The sequence below is a fragment of the Papaver somniferum genome, unplaced genomic scaffold, assembly GCF_003573695.1.
Source record: "Papaver somniferum cultivar HN1 unplaced genomic scaffold, ASM357369v1 unplaced-scaffold_118, whole genome shotgun sequence".
Classification (NCBI taxonomy): domain Eukaryota; kingdom Viridiplantae; phylum Streptophyta; class Magnoliopsida; order Ranunculales; family Papaveraceae; genus Papaver; species Papaver somniferum.
Genome location: NW_020620825.1, coordinates 17,561,589 through 17,573,401, shown reverse-complemented (window position 1 = coordinate 17,573,401; position 11,813 = coordinate 17,561,589).

Here is an 11,813-nt window from a genome sequence, read left to right as displayed (position 1 = left end):
GTAGTGTATTCGTAATGTAAAGAATCTGTTTAATTGGGGCACATAATATGTATTTATAAAATTGGTGCAGCAAATATGTACTCAAAACAAGAGTATATTCTGTTTGCACTAGAAAATGATGACAATATGTTGGAATCTTGCAATTAGCATGCTAGTTAGTTATCAACAGTGGTGCCGCAAATTAAATTACCATGGTCTACAAGGGGAAACACACCCTTGATCCCATTTTCGATTGCCAGTTGCATAAAATGCTAAAAAAAATTAAGAATACATCAGAACACTTAACTACCCTCAGTAACAACCTATGCGTTACACCTTCATGCAAATTTACAGCTAGTTTGGAACTAATCACTGACTGCTAATCATTACCTGACCATCGGAACCAACAAAAAAATACTTTATGATGAATAGGAGAAGGTTCCAAAGCATTGACATTACCCTTGTGGCAAAGAATGTGTCTGGAAAGGAATTTCTTGTTCACCGTCCCAAAACTGTACACTACCGGTACTATCTCGACTAACCACGGTACCATACCTAGAAGAAAAAAGACAATGATTAACGACTGCAAATCGAAACAAGACAAAATCAGTAGATGATTGAATATTAAACAACTTCTGCCAAAGCTTTTTGTTCCTGCAATACAAACGAAATGGCAATATTAAACAGTCTAGATTTGGAACACAAGTTAAATCAGTCTTACTGGTAACCACACAAGTTATTGAAGTAACACCCAATGCAAAGTAAAACTTTGGAATTCATCTAGTGCAAATGAAAGATCCGTAGTGCGATTACAAATCCACAACGCCTAACACCAGCTACCCAAATAGAAAAAGACGAAATTCCAAATCCGACAAAATTAGTAATTAAGAGTGCAACCACAGTCAGATTGTCTAAACTATTTGTTTTGTCTCCTCCAATATATTTGAGAAATAACACAGAACAACATTTATACAGTGATTTTTTCTTGAGTGTGGCGATTATACACTGAGAAGTATCACAGTACATCATTTATACACTTATTTTCTCAGGAGTGCAGCGCTTATACACTGTGATGTTCTATTAAATTATGGGCCAAAGGAGGTAATCTCCGTAGCTCACCAAATACGACAATTGCCAATTATATACTCTATAGTTATACTGCAGAGAGACCAGAGATGCTTACACTCATGTAATTCACAATTTTTATTTTTATGGAGATGAAAATTGTATTCGGAATTTCTTGTTTGCAAGGTGGCTTGGCAAGTTACTTTATCAATTATTACATGCATGTGCACCATCAGCTAATGGACATGTTATCGAGAACTTAAAGAAATGCTTCTAAAAAGAGTATTTAGTTATGTGCAAGTGTAATCAAAATAAGATCAAGTGGCAGATACAATATGAACAAATGGAAATTGATTTTTAGGAGTACGTCATTTATGTACTATGAAAAATTCTTACTCCCCGATTCATAGAATGCCATCAAATCTACAAAATTTCATAGTAACATTATTGGTATGTTCATACAACATAACCTATGCGTAATGCAAAGAAAGGAAATTCTTCCTTTCACAACGGTCAGTACATATTAGCTACGCTCATACTTTCATTGGATTTTAAACATCATAACAGGGATTAAATTTCTAAATATTGTAATTATGGGCGAACCTGTGTATGAAAGCTTGTCCTATACAAGTTTAGTAAACATTGAGCTGTTGCTGCTGCACTTTCATATCCATGTAGAAGGCATTTATGCAGGAGCTACAAAGACTATCTCTCCATGCCTGTAAAAAAATAAAAAAATGCAACATCAGAAACATCTTAAATCTAAAAATTCAAGTACAGTTGTTACGCATTGTTAAAAAAATCCAGTACAACTGCTATGTAGTGTATGTTCTACTCTAGTCTCAAACACACTGCATTGGGTAGTAGTGTGAAGACGGGTATGCAGTAAGAAGAAAAATTACTTCAATAAAAAATACAGTATAGTTGTTATGCACTGCTCAAAAATCCAGTACAGTTGTTATGTATTGTATATGTTTTATTCTATAATTTTGAACATACTGCATTTGGTTGTAGTGTGGAGATTACCAGCCTCTGATTTTTCAGTAAACCAAATATACTCGCATCAAAAATTAATTCGCATGATGGGTACTATACTCTGGGTACTATACTCGCATCAAAAATTAACAACAATTTCAGAGCCAAAAGCACAAACATATACAACCAACAAAAACATAGGAATATATCAGAACTGAAACACTTTCAATTCAGTATTTCATATGTACTGCTAGATCATATGAATTAACTGAGTATAACTATGAACACAACAGAATTACAAGCAATTATTTTCAGTATTCCATATATGTACTTCTGATTCGTAAACTAAAAATCAACTGCATGTCAAAAATAACTTATAAACCTATGAATCTAACAGAATAAAAACAACTCCATTCCAGTATTGGATACAGGTACTTCAGCATCAAACAAAAAAAGTAATAAAACAATGAATATAACAAAATTAAACCATTATTTTTGCTTCAGTATACCGTTTATGTACTGCTGAATCAAATAATCTGTAACAACAAACAATCATGATTTTAACAAAAAAAAAAGAAACAAAAAACAAAATTATGGCTATATTACTGAATAATCTAAACAATAACAATTTTTGTTCCCAAATCAACACATCAATTCTTCCTATAACGTTTCAGTGGCCAAAGTGAGATCCATTAATCCACTACCAAACGTAACAGATCATTACATCGAACCAATTCACGGATCAGCAATCAAACATCCAAAATTAGATTTATTTTATCAAACTGTAACTAGTGGATCGAATCCAACAAATCACTCAAATTTCAGTAAAAAACCAATTAATTGATGATAAAAAGAACTCGAACAACAAAGAAGAAGATACTGAAAATATCAAAACCCTAAGAAAATAATAAAAAGAAGACTAAATTAAGAATCTCACCATTTTTTAGGGTGTTAGAAATGATCAATTGAAGGAGATACAGAGGAATACATCTAGGGAACAAAATCTTGCGCGGATAAACTGATTAATCGATCAAAGACCTCGTAAGAATCTTCATCGCAAGTCGCCAGAGCTCTTCAAATCGAGAGAGACAATAGAGAAAATGAAAAATGATGAATTGTGAATTGGTCTGCAAAGTAGGAAGGTTATTTCTGGTATTTTTAAATTACAAATAAATGTTCCCGCACGTGTACAGGACCTGGGATTAAAAAGTTGGGTCCATTTTTTTGTTTTCTTTTTATTATGGACCTCTGGTTACTGGGCTTTAGTGGGTGGACCTGCCACTAACCAATACTAGGATATTAGTACCTATAGGTAATTCCTACGTATATAAATGAGATTTATTTGCCTCTCTGCCTTCGACTCCTAGTATATAACCAAAACTAATACTACTTGACTTGGAATCATTGACAGAACTGTGGAAAGCTGTTGGGGCTGATGGTTCTTGATAACCACCTTATTGTGAAGAAAATGTACCAAACTACTTCGGCTGGGCCTCCTGGATTACTGAGCCGCTTCTGTAAGAGTTTCAAGCAATCGGAGTCTAAATATAGAGAGCATGACTTTGCAAATCCCATGAGTTCCTCCCTCTTATAGGAAATGCTCTTTCCATGTATCTGAACTAATGTTTCTAATCAAAAAAGAATCTTTCAGCTGTTCATATTAGTTTCTGTACCATCATAGTTTCGTAATTTCTTGAATCAAAATCTTTTGTTGTTCTGGTGCATCATACTTAAAACTCAAACTCTGCTGCTTAATAGGTGCTGGTTAAGTGTAAGTTGCACAACTGGAACTCTGCTTCGTAATGTTGTACTTATACACGAGAAGGTCAACTTTTTACATCCTATGAAGGCTTGGATAGTCTTCAGAGAAGTGAGTGAAATTGTTTTTTCTTCCTAGGGTTTTCCAATTTGGTATTTGGCATACCTAAAACCAAATTAAATTCGACCCGAAATTGGGCTCTACAGTAAACTCAAACAGATTTTCTGTCTCAAATCAAAATTGGTTGATGGTTGAATTCCTTGTATTTGTTTAGTTGGTGGATGGAAGAATTTTCAGTTACCTTCAGCTTGTGATTATCAGTGTCTTATCTTTCATTCACAAATTGTTTTCTAGTTCTCGTAAATCATCTGTTGAAAGTACTACATTAAGGTGTTTGCAAACCAAGAAAGTGTTACAACTTCATCCCAACCAAACTAGTACTTTTCTAGATACTATTTATTACATAATTCATCGTACCCACAAGACAATCCTTGTTAATCATCATAAGAATCTCTAGTTCAACGCTATTACAGAGAGTCAATGCTCCCAAACATACTAAATACCTAACGGAAATTAAAAAAGATCATAAACATACTATTGTCACCATTCTTTATCAACAACAATATTTGGCTCAAAAATCTCAAAACACCGTCCGAAGTAGATCACAAAACAACAAGGTAAATGACCGCCATAGCAAAATAAGGAAGATTAGAAGCAAGTATCAACAAAACTTGTTCAGAAGAAACTTGTTAATCATATTTAAGTTTTTTTTCAAAGCCTAATACCTTGGTTTTATACGATGTTTCAGAGGATATTATTAATAATCATCCTTATTGTAGCTTTCCCAGTTCTCCTTTTCATAGTGCGCACTGTAATGACTTCCGGATGATGAAGGAGACCCATAACCATCACCAGAATTATTATCAGTGTCCTCACTTTCTTTATCAGTCTCACTCTCCAAAAGCTCCTCTCCATCATCCTCGGGCTTTTCACCCCCATGCATGGTCCTCGCAAATATTGATGAATTGTCCTTTTCATCCAAATATCTCGTATACAGCTTGTCGTCAAATCTCTTTGTGTTGTTAACTAAATAGGTTGAAGACACAACACAGTTTTACGTGGTTCGGCTATAGCCTACGTCCACGGGAGAAGAATGATTAGGGTTTCTTATTAACAATGGAGGTTTTACAAGACTTATATATATATATCCTATACATGCCACATATTCATATAGATAGCAACATATCTAGAGAATATTTTCTTGCAGTGTAAGCCAATCATAAATAGAGAAACCAAATATTCTTCTCTGTTCCAACACTCCCCCTCAAGTTGGTGCGAAGATATCAATGGAGCCCAACTTGGATAGAATTCCATTGAACTGCTTGACAGGTAAACCCTTAGTAAAAACATCTGCCAGTTGTTGATGGCTACGAACGAAGGGAGTGCATATTACTTTGGCCAATACCTTCTCTCTAACAAAATGACAATCCACTTCTATGTGCTTTGTACGCTCATGAACGGTGGGATTTGATGCAATTTGTATTGCTGCTTGATTGTCACAGAACATCTTAGCTGGCTGAGGTGACAGAAAACCCAAATCTTTATGTAATGCTCGCAGCCAAACAATCTCACATGTTGTTGAAGCCATGGCTCTGTATTCTGCTTCAGCACTTGATCGAGAAACAACATTTTGTTTCTTGCTTCTCCACGTAACCAGATTACCACCAAAGAATATACAATACCCTGTTGTAGATTTACGATCAACTGGACATCCAGCATAATCAGCATCTGAATATGCTGTTATACAGTAGCTAGAAATTGAGTAGGCTTCATTCTTTGTCATCAAAACTCCTCTTCCTGGTGATCCTTTCAAATACTGTAGAATCCTAGTTACTGCATTCAAATGTTTAACACGAGGTGTATGCATATAACGACTGACTAAGCTTACTGCATGTGCTATGTCAGGTCTGGTAACAGTGAGATAAATTAACTTGCCTACTAACCTTTGGTATGACCCAATATCACTTAATACATCACCATCATTATCAAGTTTGTTGCCATTTTCTGTAGGAGTATCACAAGGCTTTACTCCCATTTTTCCTGTAGCCTTCAGCAGGTCCAACACATATTTTCTTTGGTTCAGAAAAATACCCTTCTTTGAGTAAGCAACTTCTAATCCCAGGAAATACTTCAGTATCCCTAAATCCTTGATGTCAAATCTGGAATGAAGCATTGCTTTAAGATTTCTAATTTCTTGTTGATTGTCTCCTGTAATCACAAGGTCATCAACATACACTAGAACTATAGTTATACCAAGATTACTTCTTTTAATAAACAAGGAAGAATCGGCAGAGCTCCTTTTGAACTTATTCTGGATGAGTACTGAACTTAGCTTTGCATACCATGCACGTGGTGATTGCTTTAAACCATATATTGCCTTCTTAAGCTTGCAAACCATATTGCTCTCTCCTTCTCGAGGGTGTCCAGGTGGTATACTCATATATACCTCTTCTTCTAGATCACCTTGTAAGAATGCATTCTTCACATCCATTTGAAACAATTTCCAATCTTTATTAACTGCAAGAGACATGAGAACACGAAAAGTATTCATCTTTGCAACTGGTGCAAAAGTTTCCGTGTAGTCTTCTCCATATCTCTGAGTAAAACCTCTTGCCACTAATCTTGCCTTATAACGCTCAACAGTTCCATCAATTCTGTATTTAATTTTGTACACTCATCTACATCCAACAGTCTTCTTCCCGGGAGGCAACTTGACAATACTGTATGTATTATTTACATCTAAGGCACGTAAATCATTCTCCATTGGTGCCCTCCATTTTGGATTAGACTTTTCTTCGTTGTAGTTTTTAGGTTCTTGATGACTAGATATAACACTTAGAAATGCAGAGTGTGAAGAACCTACATGATCATAAGTTAAATGTGCTTGTATAGGATACGCAGCGGAATGATATGTAAAGAAGTCTTTGTATTTCTCTGGAGCCTTCTTCTCACGACTTGAGGTTCTGATAATTGGTACCAATGGTTGATGATCTTGTGGAACCATAACCTCAGTTTCTGGAACTTGATGCGGCACATCTTTTAATCCTGTATTATCATTAGTAACACTAACATTATTGTCTGAAGCTTCTTCATGAACTGCTTCATTATGCACATCCAACACTGCATTAGGTAAGTCCACCAACTCTACCCCACCACCATTATCTCTGTGGGAATCTGTTGCAGTAGGTATCTCATTAATAACTGGAAGTGGTGCCAAATCTGTGTAACACTCCCCCTGAGACCGACTGCCAGAATCACACTGAAAGTAAGCCACTGCTTCATCAAATACAACATCACGAGAAATCTGTAGCTTTCTAGTGGGTGGATGATACCAAATATATCCTTTCTTTGTAGATGAGTAACCAAAGAACACACATTTAGTTTCCCGTGAATCCAGTTTATCACGATGCTTTGCCTGTAAATGTACATAACAGACACAACCGAAAACTCGGAGATGAGAAATGCCAGGCTGATGATGTTTTAAAACCTCTAATGGAGATTTGAACTCAAGCACACGACTAGGAAGACGATTGATCAAATAAGTGGCCGTCAGAGAACCATGAGACCATAATTTCTTTGGAACATGCATCTGAATCATAAGAGCACGAGTAGTTTCCAGAATATGACGTAGTTTCCGTTCAGCAACACCATTTTGCTGTGAAGTACCAACACAACTAGTTTGATGGATAATACCATGACTACACAAATAACCTGGAATAGTGCCTTTGACAAACTCAGTGCCATTATCTGATCTAAAAATTTTAACCTGTGCATCAAATTGGTTGCGTATCATACAATGAAAATCCGCAAATACAGATGAAACTTCAGTTTTGGATTTGAGTAAATAGATCCATGTAGCACGTGACCAATCATCTATAAAGATAACAAAATACTTATACCCATCATAAGCATCAATTGGAGCAGGGCCCATAAATCAGAATGAATTAATTCAAAAGGCATTGTAGCTCGAGTCACAGAATTAGGAAATGGAAAACGAGATTGTTTAGAAAACTGACAAACATCACAGACTTGAGTCTGGACAGAAAAGGCGGGAAAAATCCTAGACAAAACACGACTGGAAGGATGTCCAAGTCTTTTATGATAAATTAACTGCAGAGTAGATCTTTGAGTGAGACATGCCATGTCACTAGAACGTAACAGGTACAATCCATGAGAAAAGATGCCTCTACCAATCGTCTTCTTCGTATTTCGATCCTGAAAGATGACCGTGGTAGGGGTAAATGTAACATCACAATTCATAGAATTAGTGATTTGACCAACAGATAACAACTGAGTAGGAAATGATGGAACAACAAGTGCATTAGATGGTGGACAATCTGGAAAAAAATGCACTTTCCTACTGCCCATCACAGGAGCAGTAGAGCCATTAGCAACTGACACATTTTTATGAGAGCTGCGAATAAATGCATGAACTGACGAAGGATCATTTGCCATATGATCTGTAGCTCCTGAATCAATAATCCAAACGTGGCGGTTATAAACAGGCGTAGTAAGAAAGGCTAGTAGGTTACCTGAAGTATGGTTGGCCTTGCGCTCAGTCTTATTACCCAACTGGTTAAAGAAATCCTTCAATTGGTCTATGGTAAAGGATGAATTATCAGCTACAACAGCTCGAGCAAGCTTATTTTTGTTAAAAATAGCTTTAAGATGAGGATAAATATCCCAACAGCGATCCTTGGTGTGACCAGTTTTATTACAATGATCACAATGAAAAACTTCTCTCTTACCCTTAGCACGAGAATTCTTGTCCTTATCAAATGGCATGGCTCGTCGTTTATCATCTTTGGAGCTCATAAGAGCACTTGATTCAGCATTATCCAGGTCTACAATGCTTTTAGAAATATGATTCATAACTTTATTACGCGTCTCTTCACGCTGCACAGTCGCACAGACATTAGACAGATTTGGCAATTCAACACTCATGAGAATAGTGCTTCTAAGAGATTCATACTCTGGTTTGAGGCTACTGAGCACATCAAAGATTTTATCCTCCTCAACCCTCTTCAAGAGAATTTTGGCATCAGTTGTATGAGGACGATATGTATCCAGTTCATCCCACTTCTTTTTTAAATAACCAAAATGCTCAGTAAAACTTTTCGTACCTTGTTCAGCCTCAGCAATCTCACGTTTCAGCTCAAACACCCGAGCAGCATTATTCCGTAAGCCATACATACTAGCAACAGACTTCCACAAATCCTTTGCAGATTCTGAGAACGAGAAGATTTCCGAAATATGTGGTTCCATCGACTGAAGAAACCACGTGCGAACCAGTTGATCATCAGCAATCCAATCTTCATACTTTGGATCCTTAGCATCTGGACAGGTACTATTCTCACCAATATACCCAGATTTTCTTTTACCCCCAAGAGCAAGAGCAGCAGCCCTAGACCAGCTTACATAATTGGCATCATTCAGCAAGACAGAGGTTAAACGCAAACTAGTATTATGATCTGATTGTGCCATAGTAAACACATAAAGAAACGAAACTTGATTACAAAGAAATGGCCAGGATCGTTAACGATCCCCTGATACCATGTTGTTAACTAAATAGGTTGAAGACAGAACACAGTTTTACGTGGTTCGGCTATAGCCTACGTCCACGGGAGAAGAATGATTAGGGTTTCTTATTAACAATGGAGGTTTTACAAGACTTATATATATATATATATCCTATACATGCCACATATTCATATAGATAGAAACATATCTAGAGAATATTTTCTTGCAGTGTAAGCCAATCATAAATAAAGAAACCAAATATTCTTCTATGTTCCAACACTTTGCATCTCACTTTCTCTCTTCTGCGGCATCTAAATCTTCTTCACTTGAACTTATCTCCTCAACATAGTACTCATATCCTCTTTCTGACCCCTCTGAAGCACTCTCAGTTGCAGCGCCACCTTTCATCAAACCCTGTCGATCAGACCTCTCTTCTCGCTTTCTCTTAATTCTGGCAAGTCTCTTTTCCTTACATGCAACAAACTCAATTGCATCCCTCTGTCTAGCCCTTTCATTCTTGGTTTGACGGTATCGGCTATCCAGCTCAATCTACAGATGATTTTCCAGTCTCACTAATTCCTGTGTATTTAGAGTCAGAGCAATTCCTTTGGCAAGATCAAAAGAAGCAGATGATGGTGCTAGATTGAGAGCATTTTCTCTCAAGTTTGTCGTTCTCTAATCTCAACTCTCTGATAACAATTATTTTTTTCTTTTGGTTTAAAAATGCACAATATGGGTGGACTTTCACTAATCCCTTCTTATGGGGTTCTAATTGATATCATTAATAGTCACATTTATGGCGTTTGTTTAAAGTCCATTCTCTAGAACTTTCACGCCTATTCAAGACTCTACTCACGACAGCTTCACGACGTTTTGGGAATTACCATTCATAACCAAAACCAATTAATACCTTTCCATAACAATTATGTTTCTCCCGTTCCATTGATTCAAACCCTCTCTCCAAACATTTAGGGCCTGTTTGGTACAGTTTTGAAAAATAGTTTTCAAAAATAGTTTTCCACTGTTTTAAAAACATACCCTTTTTTCCTTGTTTTCATTTTCTAAAAATTGTTTGGTAAACTGTTTTTGAAAACAAGGAAAACCAACTACATCGGATCAAATGTAAAGATTCGTCTAAGAGATAGTGATATTAGTCATGACTCACTTGCAGTCATTCCCCATCTCTTACTTTGTTCTGAAAAGAAGAAAAGAATAAAGAAAAGAAAAAAAGAGAAAACACATAGAACAATAATTTGTTGTTTTCATTTTTTTGTTTTTAAAAACAGAAAACAGATAAAAAACATTTTCTGAAAATGTCCTTACCAAACGCGTTTTCTCCTGTTTTCTGTTTTCTCTGTTTTTAAAAACAGAAAACTGTTTTTGAAAACTATACCAAACAGGACCTTAAATTCCTCTAGTCACTTCTAGAGTTACCTTTAAGAGATGGATTGACAGTTTTTCTAACCATTATGCATTTATTAGTGTATATGATAAGAATCTTTGATTTTCTACAGATTAGGGTATGGCGTCACCTGTTAAAAGACATCATTGGTACCAGAAGTATGCCGACAAGGTTGAATAAACCACCACAGTCACATAATTGTTCCATGAACAACTGCATCATCACTTATCTGAAAGTGAAAATTAGGCGCAGGTCCAAAAAAAATAATATTTTCATTGTCAGGCCCACAATTAATTTTAGATACCGTGACACCCATAATTATATGAAATTTTGAAAAATATCTGCATGACGGGCTATGCATCCGTATGACGGGTTATGCATCCTAATTTTTCAGGGGTATAATTGGCAATGCAACTTGGATATAACATATCTAAAAATCCGCGCCTTAGAATTTTACAAATTTTATATCGTTGGAAAGCTTTTTAAGAGAAATACACAACGAATACAAAAAACAATATAAAATTGAAGTTTTTTGCGAAAAAAATCGGAAGTAATTGTTCTTTTAAGTAAAATTTTTAAAAAATTGATACAGAACCATTATGCAACCACCAAAAACGATGCATAACACATTATGCAGACACAATAAAAGATGTATAAAACGTTATGCAACCATATTTTGGTTCATGCATCTATTAATTTATGCATAACATGTTATGCATCCATTTCCTTCGGTGCATAAAAAATTATGCATCAATTTTTTAATTGAGTGCTTACAAAAATGTGGTTGCGTAATTCTTTATGCATCCATTTTCTCGACAGCATAACATGGTATGCAGATATTATCATGGGTGCATGACAAGTTATGCAACCTTTTTCTTTGTTGGTTTTAATACTAACAAAAAAGTAGTTGCATAACGTATTATGCAACCATTCTCTAAACTGCATAACAAGTTATGCAACAAAAAAAAAAGGCTGCATAACTTATCATGCACCTAAAATAATAGTTGCATAACGTGTTATGCATCTTCAAAGAAGCATAGCTAAAACGACAAC